General features: G+C 31.0%; 1 pseudogene; it reads right to left on the bottom strand.

The window, feature by feature from the left end:
* Positions 1–323: 323 nt before the first annotated feature.
* On the bottom strand, positions 324–2,193 carry LOC133031966 (ankyrin repeat-containing protein BDA1-like; annotated as a pseudogene).
* Between the last annotated feature and the right edge of the window lie 13,671 nt (positions 2,194–15,864).

The following is a 15,864-nucleotide window of genomic DNA, read 5'->3' as shown; positions in this document are numbered from 1 at the left end:
TGTATCAAGATACAATCGAAATTAATAAGGAAAAGGCAATAATCAAAGTTTCCCTAAAAAAGACAACTTTCCAAAAGAGAATAGGAAAGTTCAGCTGAAAGTGCAACTTTTCAAACAAGGAAAATGGCAACTAAAAACTGAATTTAAAAGGTAAGAAATCGAAAATGAATGCATAACAATCTTACCATAAATGGAAAAATTATTTTATCACCTAACTTGTCAAAAAAGGACTTTACATGCGTTGAAAAATCCATAACAAGCATTTAAAAGGAGAAGATAGATGAGATTGCAATACAATATTAAAATACATCTAAATAAAAGAACATAAATAAATTAAATTATGAGAACACAAGAGAATATGGAAATCACTTCGAAGTAGTTTCCACATCGTTACTGTTGTTTTGTTTTCTTGATCTTCTTCTCATGATGATGATTAGGTTTCTTAACCATTTAAACAACTTTATAACAACATTAATCGTATGGAGTAGTACAATCAATAACATGACTCCACCCCAGCTTATTACTAACCTCCAGATCACGTAACTTAGAGTAGTCATGGTTTGGCGTTGCGACAACAATAGAAATAAGGTATGTAATGGTCATAGTTGTGATAGTCATCCACAAAATCACTATTAAGATCAACATCAAGAATTTGCGACAAAAAGGCAAGCCCGTGATGAGTAGTAATATTATGCTCAATGATCCGACGAAACCCACCTTGTTACTAATTAAGTAAATACCGACTGGGGGAGTTCTTACGACCTGAGAAGCCATAGTAGCAATAAGGGATGCAACAACCATTAACGATTCTCTCTTTCACTTACCAGTTTTCTAGAATTGTTGTTTTCTAATTGTTGCCCTCTCAAATTTTTTGTATTTGATGAACATGATCATGGCGAATCTCGAGGCTAGCTATGCCAACTCGAATGATAGGCTTTTTCATAGGTAAGGGTTGATCCATGATTCGTGAAGCTCCATAAAATCAAAGAGCCTCTACAATGTCAAAATCTTTCTCGCTTCTTGGATTTTGCGCTAGGATGTCCATTGCAGTGAACATGTTTGCATTGACAGCGTTGACTTCATGTTTAGTATTTGTAAGCAAAAAATTTACCGTCTTATTAAAGGAAAGTAAAAAAAAAACTAGTTAATGATTCAAATTATAATAGGAATGAGTACAAGAAATAAAAATGAGAATAACAATACAATACAATGAAATAAAATTTGAAATACATAAAAATTTGATAATATTATTATTTATCTTTCATCGAAATGGTCTTTCGTCATATTTCTAAATAAAATAGTTATATAATAAACTAAAATAGTAGAAAAATCATTTTTAATAATATTATTTCAATATCTTAAAATGAAACTAAAGCAAATAGAATGATATTAAAATCAATTTCTAATTTTCATACCATTCAATTTTTTAAATTCTAACAAAACACAGACTAAACATTTATGTCCATTAATTAAAATATTCGTGGTAAGTTACATACCTCAATTTGTTTATTTGTTATTGCCAAATACAAATTAGTCATACCATAATCATTTTTGACATTCACAAACTGGAAATCATCTATAACATCCACCAAAAGCTTTTTAGCTTCCAACTGATTATTTCTCACACAAACATGCAAAAGGGTCCCACTTTGACCCTTCAAACCGACATGACCAGCCTCGGGAGCTACTTTAATTAGCTCCCTCAACACATCAATTCACCCTCTCATGGCAGCAAGGTGGAGAGGGTTTCTCCCTTCTTCATCCCAAGTCGTGCACAAGAATTCACAATCAACAACCGAAAGTAATAGTTTGACTGTTTCAAGGTGGTCGTTCGCCACTGCCAAGTGAAGCGGCATGCAACGCCACATGTCAAGTTCCTTGGCGAGTTCGGGCTTGTGATTGAGGAGCTCCTTCACAAAATCTACATGACCGAGCATAGCTGACACATGAAGGGGTGTCTCGGAAAAACTATTATTGATGAAGAGCTTGTCGAGAATTAAATTATCTTGTTGAAGAAGTTCTCTTAAAGCTGTGACGTTCCCTTCTCGGGCAGCTTGGTATAAGCAAGCTACTCTTCATGTGTTTTTTTTTATACCAAAGAACTTTGAGAGATAAATTTTATTTATACTTATAGTTTGATAAAAATGTTAAAGTTCTTCTCTAATTAAATACATGACTAAAATAGCACGTCATTACATATACTTTGTCTACCAATTAACTTAGTTATTTCTTTTTTATAATAATTAAAATGATCTATGTGATTATTGTTCCATGGTTTACATTTTCAAGATGTAACTCTCAATAATTATGTGCTTGTTCAAGAGAAAGAGTCAATAAATTTTATGTGGCCTATATATATAACACAATGATATTTTGATATGGCTAATTATTAGGATTTTTTTTCCCCCAAACTTTGACTTGTACCAAATCATGCCCTCTAAACTTTTAAGGTCGTTAAAAATGTCCCCTGAACTATTGAGATTGTTGAATTTAAGGACTTTTGTCCAATTTCAGTAGAAAAATTCTAACATGGATGAAAGTTCAGGAGGCATGTTTTAGTACATATCAAAATTCGAGGGGCATGATTTGGTGGATATCAAAGTCTAGGGAACATGATTTAGTACATAAACAATCAGTGAAACAATAAAATTGAATGAAATTAGACAAAAGTCTTCAAATCTATAACAATCTCAATAGTTCAGGAGGAATTTTTAACGGCCAAAAAAATTCAGGGAGCATGATTTAGTACATGTCGGAAAAAATCCTAATTAGCCTTTTCATATTTCACATTTATTTTACGTGGAAAAGGCAATGTGATAGATTCCTACATCCATAATATACGTATAATATTATTTGACGATATGTGGGAGAAAATCAAATCAATTAAAAACTTAATCAATAAATAATTAAGAATGACAAATTTTTTGCTTGTAGAATATTTGAATTTTTCAAAAATTGCAAATTTTATAAATTTAATGGACTATTACTTACGAGTTTTTTTAGCCATATTCGTATAACGACATTATTTTGCTTGTGTCTTTCTCCATTGTTAGTCTATAATATAGTGTATGTAATATAGTATATACAAATGATATGAAATGCGGAAAAACAATTGTAATCATATCAATAATATATGCAATGAAAGGATCAATATACCTCCAGTCATTGATCTTTGAGCTTAAATCCATGCGATAGCTTCGGTATTGGAGTTCGGGCTTCCTCGCTCTCTCAACTCTCTTTAGATGGAATTTGCTGAATGAATTCAGAATGAGTGAGGAGCTCGGGGACCGAGACCCTATATTTATAGGTGAGATACTCCATCAGTATCTGCGCCACATTAATTGTCAGAATATTTTGACAATTAATTCAGGAAATCAAATCAGGTAATGAATATAGAAATCTGACTATATATAGAATATTACATAATTGATTTTGTCCAGATTCAATGAATATAAAATATTCATTTATCAGAAAATCAATTATTTATTTATTTCCTTAAATAGAAAATCATTTCCTTAATTAGAAAATAATTTCCATAAATAAAATATTCTAATATTCTCCCACTTGGTCAGCATTTAAACTAAAATATTCAAACCCAACGTTCCTCATTATATAATAAACATACGAATCATAGCGACATGTCCTCATTATGAGTCGAGTATTATCTTCCATGTATTACAATACATTTATTATATAACAATGTACTTTATGTGGCAATGTACTTAAGTGAATAAACCCTAAACCTTATGTTTATTCAGGTCCTCTGAAATTTTTCTCAAATGTAAAATTAAGATGCGCATAAAAATGAGAAAAATCAAAATAAGAGTTTCATTGATAATAACTTTATTTGTACAAATTACATAAGGGAACCAAGTCCCATGTTCTCTACATGATCCTTGAATTTATGAGGTGGCAAGCCTTTTGTCATAGGATCGGCAATCATCAATTCAGTGCTAATGTGTTGAATGACCACTATATTTTCCTTAACACGTTCTCTAATAGCTAAGTACTTAATATCGATGTGCTTGCTTCAATTCCACTTTTGTTGTTCTTAGCCATGAAAACAGCAACTGAATTGTCACAGAACATCTTTAGTGGCCTTGCAATGGAATCAACCACTCTAAGGCCTGAAATGAAACTCTTTAGCCATACACCATGTGATGTAGCCTCAAAACAAGAAACGAACTCAACCTCCATAGTAGAAGTAGCAGTCAAAGTTTGTTTGTTACTCCTCCAGGACACAGCTCCACCAGCAAACATAAACACGTAACCAGATGTAGATTTACGTGAATCAGTGCAACCAGCGAAATTTGAGTCTGAGTAGCCAACTACTTCTAGATTGTTAGTTCGTTTGAACATCAGTTTGTAATCCTTATAGTACCCTGAAGATACCTCATTACTTTCTTTGCAGCTTTCCAGTGGTCTATCCCCGGGTTACTCTGAAATCTTCCTAACATTCCGACAGAATAAGCAATGTCGGGTCTTGTGCACACCTGAGCATACATTAGGCTTCCGACAACAGAAGCATAAGGAATGTTCTTCATTTGTTCTCTTTCAAAATCATTCTTTGGGCACTGGCTCAAATTTAATTTATCACCCTTCACAATTGGAGCAACGCTCGGTGAACAATCTTTCATATGAAATCTTTTTAAAACTCTGTTGATGTAGGCTTCTTGAGATAAACCTAAGATACCTCGGTATCTATCTCTATGAATCTTAATGCCTATGACATAGGATGCTTCACCCATGTCTTTCATCTCAAAGTTCTTTGAAAGAAATTGTTTCACTTCACGTAGCAACCCTTTATCATTGGATCAAGAAGAATATCGTCCACATATAAAACAAGAAAACAGATTTTACTCCCACTTTCCTTCAGGTATATGCATTGATCCATGACATTCTCTTCAAATCCAAAGGAAGAGATGACATCATGAAATTTTAAATACCATTGGCGGGATGCTTGTTTTAATCCATAGATGGACTTCTTGAGCTTGCATACCAAATCCTGACCTTCACTAGAGGAGAATCCTTCTGGTTGTTTCATGTATACCTCCTCCTCTAGATCACCATTCAGAAAAGCAGTTTTTACATCCATCTGCTCCAGCTCTAAATCAAAATGAGCAACTAATGCCAAGAGGACTCTGAGGGAATCTTTCTTTGATACAGGAGAAAAAGTCTCCGTATAGTCAATTCCTTCCTCTTGAGTGAATCCTTTAGCAACAAGTCTCGCTTTGTACCTCTCGGTGTTGCCTAATGATTCTTTCTTAGTTTTATAGACCCATTTACAGCCAATGGCTCTCGCCCCATTAGGCAACTTTACAAGTTCCCAGACTCTGTTGCACCTCATAGAATTCATTTCATCATCCATAGCATTGTACCACAATTTTGATTCTCTACTGTTCATAGCTTGTAAAAACGTTTCTGGATCATTTCCAATTCCAATATCAGATTCTAATAAATACACAACATAGTCTTTGTAAATCTTTGGTTTGATAGGTCTAGTAGATCTTCTTAAGACTTCACCAACAGGCTCTTGGGGAGCAGCAGCTGGTTCAGCAGGTTCAGCAGGTTGTTCAACAGTTGCAGGCAACTCTTGAACATCTTGATCTACTGGATTATCATTACCAACTTGTGGATCTTCAGTGATTGGTAATGGTTGTTCAACATTCGTTTGAACTACAGGAGTGTTAACCATTATCAATCTTGCTTTTGAAGTGGAAGGTTCTGAAGGATCTTTCTCAGGACCTAAGTCCTTTGATTGATCACTCCCACTGATCAAGGCATTCTCAAGAAATTTTGCATTCCTTGATTCCACAATTCTTGTGCTATGAGATGGACAATAAAACTTGTAACCTTTAGACTTTTCAGCGTACCCTATAAAGAATCCGCTTATGGTCCTTGGGTCCAATTTCTTCTCTTGTGGATTATATATTCTGACTTCAGATGGACATCCCCAAATGCGTACATGATTCAAACTTGGTTTCCAACCTTTCCATAATTCAAAAGGAGTTTTTGAGACTGCCTTTGTTGGAACTCGGTTTAATATGTACACGGATGTCTTTAATGCTTCAGTCCACAAGGATTTAGGAAGGTTAGAGTTGCTACTAAGCATACTCCGCACCATGTCCATTAATGTTCGGTTTCTTCTTTCTGCAACACCATTTTGCTCGGGTGTACCGGGCAAGGTGTAATGGGCAACAATCCCATTTTCTTCAAGAAACTTCGCAAATGCACCAGGTGCTTGTCCATCTTCTGTGTATCTACCATAATACTCACCTCCTCTATCTGATCTCACTATCTTAATTTGCTTGTTGCATTGTTTCTCTACTTCAGCTTTAAATATCTTAAAGACATCTAATGCTTCACTTTTATTATGAAGTAAGTAGATATACATGTAGCGTGAGTAATCATCTATGAATGAGATGAAGTATTTCTGACCATGTGACTCCATATCTGGACTACATATATCAGTATGTATGATTTCTAATATTTCAGAACTCCTATGGACACCAGTTTTGACAGACTTGGAGGTTTGCTTTCCCTTAATGCAATCCACACAAGTATCAAAGTCAGTAAAATCTAAGGTATTGAGTACCCCATCTTTTACCAACCTTTTAATTCTATCAATGGAGATATGTCCCAATCTCCGGTGCCACAATGTACAGGAATCCTCTTTCATAACACATCTTTTAGTGCCAGCGTGAACATGCATAACATTATTAGTGGTATTATTTTGTAAATTAAGGCAGTAAAGACCATCAGACAAAATACCATTTCCAACACATTCAGATTTATAATATAAATTGAAATATTTGTCTGAAAATGTAAAGGAAAAACCAAAGGGTATAAGTCTTGAAACTGAAATCAAGTTTCTAGAGAAACTTGGTACATAAAAGGTCTTTTCTAACTTTAAAACAAAACCATTACTTAAAACTAAATTGCATGTTCCAATAGCTTCCACATGTGAGCCCATCTTGTTTCCAGATAAGATGCTTTGCTCACTTGCCACTGGCTTCCTTAGATTTTGAATATCCTGCAAGGAATTTGTTATGTGAATTGTTGAACCGGAATCAATCCACCATGTGTTAAGATTAACATTAGCCATATTAGATTCATAACATACTAAGGAAATTGGATTACCTTTGTCATCCATCCATTTCTTGAACTGGCTGCACTCCTTTTTCGCATGTCCCTTTTGTTTACAAAAGAAACATTTGATGGAATCTTTCTTTATGGCAGCCTTGGGAGCCACGGGCTTTTTCCCTTTGTTCTTCTTGAATGGCTTGCGTTTCTTAGATTGAATGGTCAGGTGAACACTTTCTCCTTGCTCCTGTAGGAGCCTGGCTTCCTCTTGAACACACATGGTCATCAATTCATTGATAGTCCATTTTTCTTTATGTGTGTTGTAGGAAATTTTGAAAGGCCCATACTGTGGAGGAAGATTGTGAAGGATGTAATGAACCAGGAAGGTATCAGGAATGATAACGTCGAGTTTCTTCAAATGAGCAGTGATGTCCCTCATTTTAGAAATGTGTTCTCGAACTCCTTTAACACCGGTGAGTTTTGTGGACGAGAACTCTTGGATGAGGTTGATGAACAAAGATTTATCTGAAGTGTCAAATTGCTCATCATCACTTTGATAAAATCTTTCACCTTCTCAGGTGGCTCCACCGATCCACGCATTCCCATAGAAATTCTGGACATAATGAACATGATGCAAAGACGATTAGATTGCTCCCACTTTTCACGTAGTGCAATCTCAGCAGCACTGCTAGTATCAGTGATAGCAGCTGGTTCATCTTTCCTTATTGCATAATCCATGCCAGTGCAAGCTAGGTGGAGAAGAACTCGTTCCTTCTAGATTTTGAAGTTGTCACTCCTAAGCTCAGGAATTTCACTAGTGATTTCAGCATATTTAGAGGTGGATGAAATAGCTGCAAGAATAGGATTACAAAAATTTAGATGTTAAAAGAAATTGAGGCTTTAATGAATTCATGTTTTACCAATGTAGAAACATGATGAAGATGAAAATTTTATTAAATCTAAAATTGCCTGTGGGCTAAATTTTAAATCTAATAAAATTATATGAACTTTATGATAGATTTAATGAAATATTTAATTTAGATTAATGGAGGAATGAAATCTATCTTTAATTAAAATTTGTGATAACACTATTAAATCAAATCCTCATAACTCCCTGTGGGGTAAATTAAGAGAATTTAACTTAATATATTATCCTACTTAATTATAAAAATATAATAAAATCCATGTGGGGTAAAATTATTATATCCAAATAATTAATTACAAGTTTTGTCCATTAAGGTGAATTTTAATTAATATATAATTTTATATAATTAAAGATGCTATGGCTACTCCCTAATTATTTAAAATTATATTTTCACTTTAGACATTAGGTATTGGGTTCTACCTGAAAGTAATTTCGTTATTAACATAATAGACAATCACTGAGATTAGTGCTCCTAGTGTGGTCGTCCGAAGATCATTAAAAACCGTTCTAGATATGAGCATTTGTCCTAGGTTCATGTTTTCTTATGTCAAACCACACAACTACTTACGTTTTATTCATATTTTATTCATTTTATAAAGTTTTATGAATATTTTATGAATAATTTTATGAATTTTATGAAACTTAATTGCTAAATAAAATATTCAACCTATCTTAATGTTTGAATATTTCTAAATATATCTAGCACTATAAAAGGAATTTATGTATAGCATTTAAATCATACAAATCTAAATTAATTGCATTAAACATAAATTTGTCAAATGAATACAAAATAATACAATTAATGTATGATTATTAATTAAATGCTAATTCCTTAATATGAAATTAATGGCAGATTTTTTCAAAATTAATTTAGACAATAAATTGCATAAATTTGGTAATATATAATTAAATGCACAAATTAGCACAATTTTTACATGCCTAAATAAATCATGTAATAAATTGTCAAATTAAACAAATTTCCATTTTCAATTTATACTATATATATGCATTAAACAAAAATTGAAAATTAACTAAATGCAATTTATTGACTAAATTAACACAAAAATAGGAAAATAATTAATATTCCAAATAAATAAAAATTTATAAAAAAATTCGGAATTTTTTCCCTTTTTTTTTTTTTGAAAAAATCACACTGCCAAACGACATGTCGTTTTTGCAAAAAGCAAAACGACACGTCTTTTTTTCCATTCTGAAGTGTGCAGAAAACATACAAAAACGACACGTCGTTTTCCCTAAGGAAAAAACAACACGTCGTTTCATTCACCAAGAGACTGCCTCAGAAGACGAAAAACGACATGTCGTTTACTATAAACGACAGCTGTAACTAAGCCTTTCAAACGACACATCGTTTTTGACAAACGACACGTCATTTTTGACAAACGACATGTCGTTTGCGTCGTCTTCTCCAGCCAAACCGGGTCAATTTTTACCCATTTTTCTGCACGTGAGTCCGTCGAACCCGACCCAAACCCGATCGGAAATGACAATTCCGACGACCAAATTGCGTGTTTTCAAATTTAAAATGTTCTAAATCAAATAATAAAGAGATCCACATAGATTTTATGCACGAAAATACAAAAAAATATATACTTTAATATCACGAAGTTAATCTGGTCCGAAAAAATTTTAACTGAAAATTTTTTCCATCTTTAAGTTTTTCAATGGATTTTCAATGCTTAGATCGATCTATAATACTATACGAATATAGTAATGTATATAGAATTCGAAATAAACACCGAAAAATAAAACTGAAAAACTGGAAAAATAAACTTTAACCGATAACTTTATGTTATATATATATATGCATGTATATATCACATAAATGAAAATAAATATTATGAATGTTATTATGCGATAAAAGATATATATAATATACAATATATATATATAAACATATATACATATACGTAAATATACCAAAAAAATAAAAAATATATATATACTGAATCGTAGGAATAAAAATGTATATATGTATATACGTATGAAAATATATATATAAACGGGATTGTATGAATATGAGTATATATATATACGAACCGAATATAACAAATATATATATATATATGAACAGTATATGTATGTATATATATATATATGAAACTCAAATTAAAATCAAGGCAGAGATAAAACCGCTCTGATACCAACTGTTAGTCTATAATATAGTGTATGTAATATAGCATATACAAATGATATGAAATGCGGAAAAACAACTGTGATCATATCAATAATATATGCAATGAAATGATCAATATACCTCCAGCCATTGATCTTTGAGCTTCAATCCCTGCGATAGCTTCGGTATTGGAGTTCGGGCTTCCTCGCTCTCTCAACTCTCTTTAGATGGAATTTGCTGAATGAATTCAGAATGAGTGAGGAGCTCGGGGACCGAGACCCTATATTTATAGGTGAGATACTCCATCAGTATCTGCGCCACATTAATTGTCAGAATATTTTGACAATTAATTCAGGAAATCAAATCAGGTAATGAATATAGAAATCTGACTATATATAGAATATTACATAATTGATTTTGTCCAGATTCAATGAATATAAAATATTCATTTATCAGAAAATCAATTATTTATTTATTTCCTTAAATAGAAAATCATTTCCTTAATTAGAAAATAATTTCCATAAATAAAATATTCTAATATCCATATCTCTCATAACTTGACAATTTTTTTTATTTAAGTGCATAAGACATATGGGAACAAATTTTGTGCATAAGTGGATTTCAATAACATTTTTTCTCCAGTTGTCAAACAAACTTCAATCAGGGTCATGATGGCAAAAGCAACTAAGAAAGAACTTCACATTGAACAAATAGATGTAAGGACTACCTTCTTACATGAAAACCTTGATGAGAAAATCTACAAGCAGCTTCCAGAAGGGTATGAAAGTAAAGATCCTAATTATGTTTGTCTACTTAAGAAATCTCTCTATGGTTTAAAGCAATCACCTAGACAATGAAATTTAAGATTTGATAAATATATGAAGAAAATTGAATATGTCAAAAGCATATATGATCTATGCATCTATCACAATGATCAGATTTACCTATAATATGGGGTCTTTTCAATATTATACTTAAAATTTTTTTTATTTATAAAAATACCTTTAAGAAAATTATTTGCATAAATACCGGTGTGCCACGTCAGCACAACTACCGAAATTCAAAATAATTACCGAAAGTGGAGAAAACTTGAAAAATCTCGCTTTCAGATATTTCAGTGTTTTGCAAGTTTTAAAAAAAGTAACCTCTTAGTTGCTTTTGATGTAAATAATATATCACTTAGTTACTTTTTATTAAAAAAATTATTTCAAGATATTTTTTTTCTAACACACATTTGGTTACCTATTTTGATTAGTTACTTTAAAATTATGATTTTATTTTTTAACGTTTAGGTTATATTATGTTATTTAATTATTTAAGATACCATGAGGTTACTTTTTTCTTTTAGTAATTTTAAATCATATTTTGAGTTGTGAAAAATATACATATATTCTGATATTAAAAAAAAGATGAACAAGATAGAAGTAACATTTCATTTTTTTATATAAATTATTAACAAAAAAAGTAACTAACATTTATATTTGAATAAACCTAATATACCAACTAATTTTATGGGTTACTATTATACTTAAAATTGATTATATTTACAAAAATCCAAAAGTATTATAAAAGAAATTTGTGAGAATATAATTTACTATGTAATAACTTTTAAATTTGAAAAAAAATAGTAAAGGATAAATTTAGTTGTTATATTGAATCTTATTTAATTAAATTTTAGTTAACTACATACATTAAGGTAGAGAGGGTATAATGGTAATTTCATGGTTGACACTAGTAAAATTGTGATGAGGTGGAAGTGAGAAGTGTGCGTTATGTGTAAGCTACAAAATTAAAATAATGACACACAAGCAGCCCACATGCATGAGTTGACGTTTACTTAAAAAAAAAAAGGTTCTGACACACAAAGAAAAGAAAACAAAAGAATAATTAAAATGTATAACAAAACAATTGGTATACGTGTCCATTTTTTTTAAAAAAAAGTTAGCGGTATATGCTATATTATTATAAACTGAGCTAAAACTATAAATAAAATCAAATTAACGCCAGTTGGCATAAATTTCGCTTCTAATATTTGGTAAAGAAAAATCAGAGATAAACAAGCTTAAACTGAAACTTAGTCAAGAGTTTAAAATGAAAGATCTTGGTTCTGCTAAGAAAATACTTGGAATTGACATTCAAAGACCTTCATCAAATGTTATCATTCCTTCCCAAGAGAGCTACCTGCAGAAAGTGTTAAACAAATTTGGAATGGACATTTCCAAAGTGGTTTCAACACCTCTAGCTCAACATTTTAAATTGTCTAGCTCCCAGGCACCATCAACAGATCCAGAGAAAGAGAAAATGAGTAAAATTCTTTATGCAAGTTGTGTAGGAAGTTTGTTGCTAATCCAGGAAATGTTCACTGGACTGCTTTGAAATGGGTAATTAGGTACATAAAAGGCACACTGAACACTGGTTTAACTTATGATGGCAGTAGAAAATTCGAAGAATTGGTAACTGGATATGTTGACTCAGATTATGCAGGTTGCTTAGACATTAGAAAGTTATTCACAGGGTTCGTATTTACTGTTTATGAAGGTTGTGCTAGTTGGAAATCTAACCTACAAAAGGTTGTAGCACTATATTTTACAGAGGTTGAATACATGGCTACTACAAAGGCTATTAAAGAAGCAATTTGGCTCAAGGAATTGACATGTGAGCTCAACATCAACTCAGACGATGTGACTGTGCACTGTGATAATGAAAGTGCACTACATCTCATGAAAAATCTCATGTTTCATGAGATGACCAAACATATTGACATCAAGATGTACTTTATTAGAGATGTGATTCAATCCAAAATTGTCTCTGTGAGGAAGATCAACACTCAAGAAAACTATGCTAATGTTTTTACAAAGAGTTTGACTGAAGACAAGTTTAGACTTTGTCTAGACTTGCTTAACATCAACTCAAACAAGAGTCTCAACTGAGATTCATACTCATTGGACTTTAGATCAATTCTGTTGGTTACTTTCATGGCTTGGATTTTTATGTTGTTAAAGTGTACTAAACTAAGTGGAAATTGTGGGGTTTAGAACACTTAAACAACTCAACTAACTGCCTTGACAGTTGGCAGTTAAATCGGTTAGTGTTGTCCTAACTAACCGAGTACTATATATAGAAAGTTTTGCAACAAACTAAGTGAGAGAGATCAAGTTAGTAAGGGTGCTACACAAAGAAAAACAGTGTGTTATTGAGATGAATTCTCATTGAGTTTGAGGGCTGTAAAATGCATTTCCATGTGTTTGATTGGATTGCCTCAAGTGAGATTATGTTTGTAATTGGTGCGAATCACCACTAGTGTTCTTTGTGTACTTGTTCTAATTGTTTGTAAGTTGTAATTCTTACCATTCATTAATCAAAACATCATAGCCAACAGAGTTGTTTCTACCTGGGGATTAGGCACAAGTTTTATCCAAGACTTGTGACTGAACCTCGCTAATCTTGCTGTCATTTTAGTTTTTTTGGTTTACTATTTCATTGGTTCATGTTTCAGACCTATTGTTCATCTTGCATTTGTGTTCTTGTCTATGTTTGAGTGCACAACATATATTATATGTACATAAAAAAGATTAAAAAAAAAGATGAAGAGTACAATACAATATATAAGAACAAGAAAGAGATGAAAAGAACTCTCACTCACAACCTTGAGTACTGTAAAATACTAAGGATAACTATGACTTGAACAGGGTATAAATACCTTTGTCTAAAAGCTTATTTCTCCTATCTCTAAGCACTAAGAGAATTCTCTAAGAAATAGTTTTAGAAATTATCAAGGCTTAGTGTTTCTAGTATAGTACTTTTGTTGATAAAAAATCCATCATTCAAATGAGCACCTTAGACCTCTTTATATAGTATTTAGGTTGATCACACTTGAAAATCAAATACCATCCACCCATGGCTATTATAGGCTCTTAATTAGATGTAAAATGAATTAAAGGAGGTGGTTTGGGGGTTACACAAAAGCTAGGACCAAAAACCAAACTTTCAATAATGTTTTTGTCTAAGAGACTACTTCAGGTTACATGATGCATGATTAACATGTCACCTGGTGCAATTTTCAGCAAGCTTATTTTTGGAGTTTTGTAACTCCCACTTGGCCCAAACTAAATCCAAACATTTCTAACTCATTTCTCTCATACGAATTAGTATTAATCAAATTCTTAACAACCATAACATAGATTTAAATTCCAAAAACAATCATTTCCGTAATAACTCTTTTATGTACACTTAATTCTAATCAACCAAAGAAGAATTACACTTAAATAAATCATACATTATATAATTTATTTATCAAATACTCTGATAGAAACAATACTTACAGTTGTTTTGTTTAAACAATACTTTCACTTATATTTCCAAACAAGTATCTTTATATATTAAAAGTGCCTATTTAACGACATTTCTTGGTTTAACAGAATATACTTAAAAATAAAAAAGAATATTCTGTTAAATTTAACGATTAGGTTTGATCTCCCGTTAACAAATAAACCCAATAATTAAACCCAAAAAATTAAACAATCTTTTAAATATTAATAATCTCTTTTTACATTAAAAAAATCATCTTAACCATATATCTCTCTAACAAACCTATCTTGGGAGAATATTAATAATTTTTTTTATTTATTTTTTAAAAAAATCTTTATTTTTTTTTTTGATTCCTATGCATAATGTGATGTTATTCTTTTTAATTGCTTTATTAATTTCTTTTCTATTCTAACATGAAGAAATTTTTGGCAATAGAGAGTCATCAAATGTAGTCCAAGTGTTTGCACTCCATAATCTATATATCTATCAATAATATAGGTCAATACTCTTTTTTTTAACCTATTGATTATACACGTATAATTATTAATTTTAATTGATGATAAAATTTAATTTTTCTATTTTTCTATTATATAAGGATAACTATTTTTTTTATTGTTATTATTTTTTTCACTATGATGTTTGTAGATATTTTTTTTGACTAAATAATTATTAAATATTAAATAGATTAATTAAAAATATCTAAATCGTATACTATTTGAATTTAAATTTGATTAGATTTAATTATGTATCTACTTTCTCATTATTTGTAATTGTTCTAAATCTGATCGTGCAAACTCATATATTAAACACAATACTCTACCTTGAAACTGTTCTCTGTGTTTTTTTTTTCTTTCTTATTGGTTGGTGTTAATTCGCCCCAATGATTCAAGTGTCATGGTTTAGCAGAAATACCACTTCTATCTTTGTGTGATTGCAGAAATACCACTTTTGTCATTGACCCACTTTTTAGCTTTATAAATACAGATGTTCATATAATATTAACACTTTACAGAATATTTATAGATATAAACTTACATTACAATGCTATGTTAAAAAAAGAACTAAATAGAATAATTTACTACTCCAATAATAAATTTATTTACAATTTTATAATTACACTAATATTATTTTTAATACATTATTAAATAATATTTCAAATATAAATATTTAATTTTTTCAAACAAAAAATTTGAAATCTTTAAAAATAAAATATATTCAAAATCTTAAAAAGACTAAAATCTTAAATAAAACTATCAATACGTGGCTCGGCACGTACATTCACCTAGTATATATATATATATCTTTATATATTAAAAGTGGTTATCTAACAGTAATTCTTGGTTTAACGATTTTTTTTTAACGTCAAGGACGATCCTTTTTATTTTACAAATGGATCTCTTCTAAAGCCGTTAAC

Source organism: Cannabis sativa, chromosome X (assembly GCF_029168945.1).
Source record: "Cannabis sativa cultivar Pink pepper isolate KNU-18-1 chromosome X, ASM2916894v1, whole genome shotgun sequence".
In the NCBI taxonomy this organism is placed as follows: Eukaryota; Viridiplantae; Streptophyta; class Magnoliopsida; order Rosales; family Cannabaceae; genus Cannabis; species Cannabis sativa.
This window is presented reverse-complemented; position numbering and strand designations above follow the sequence as displayed.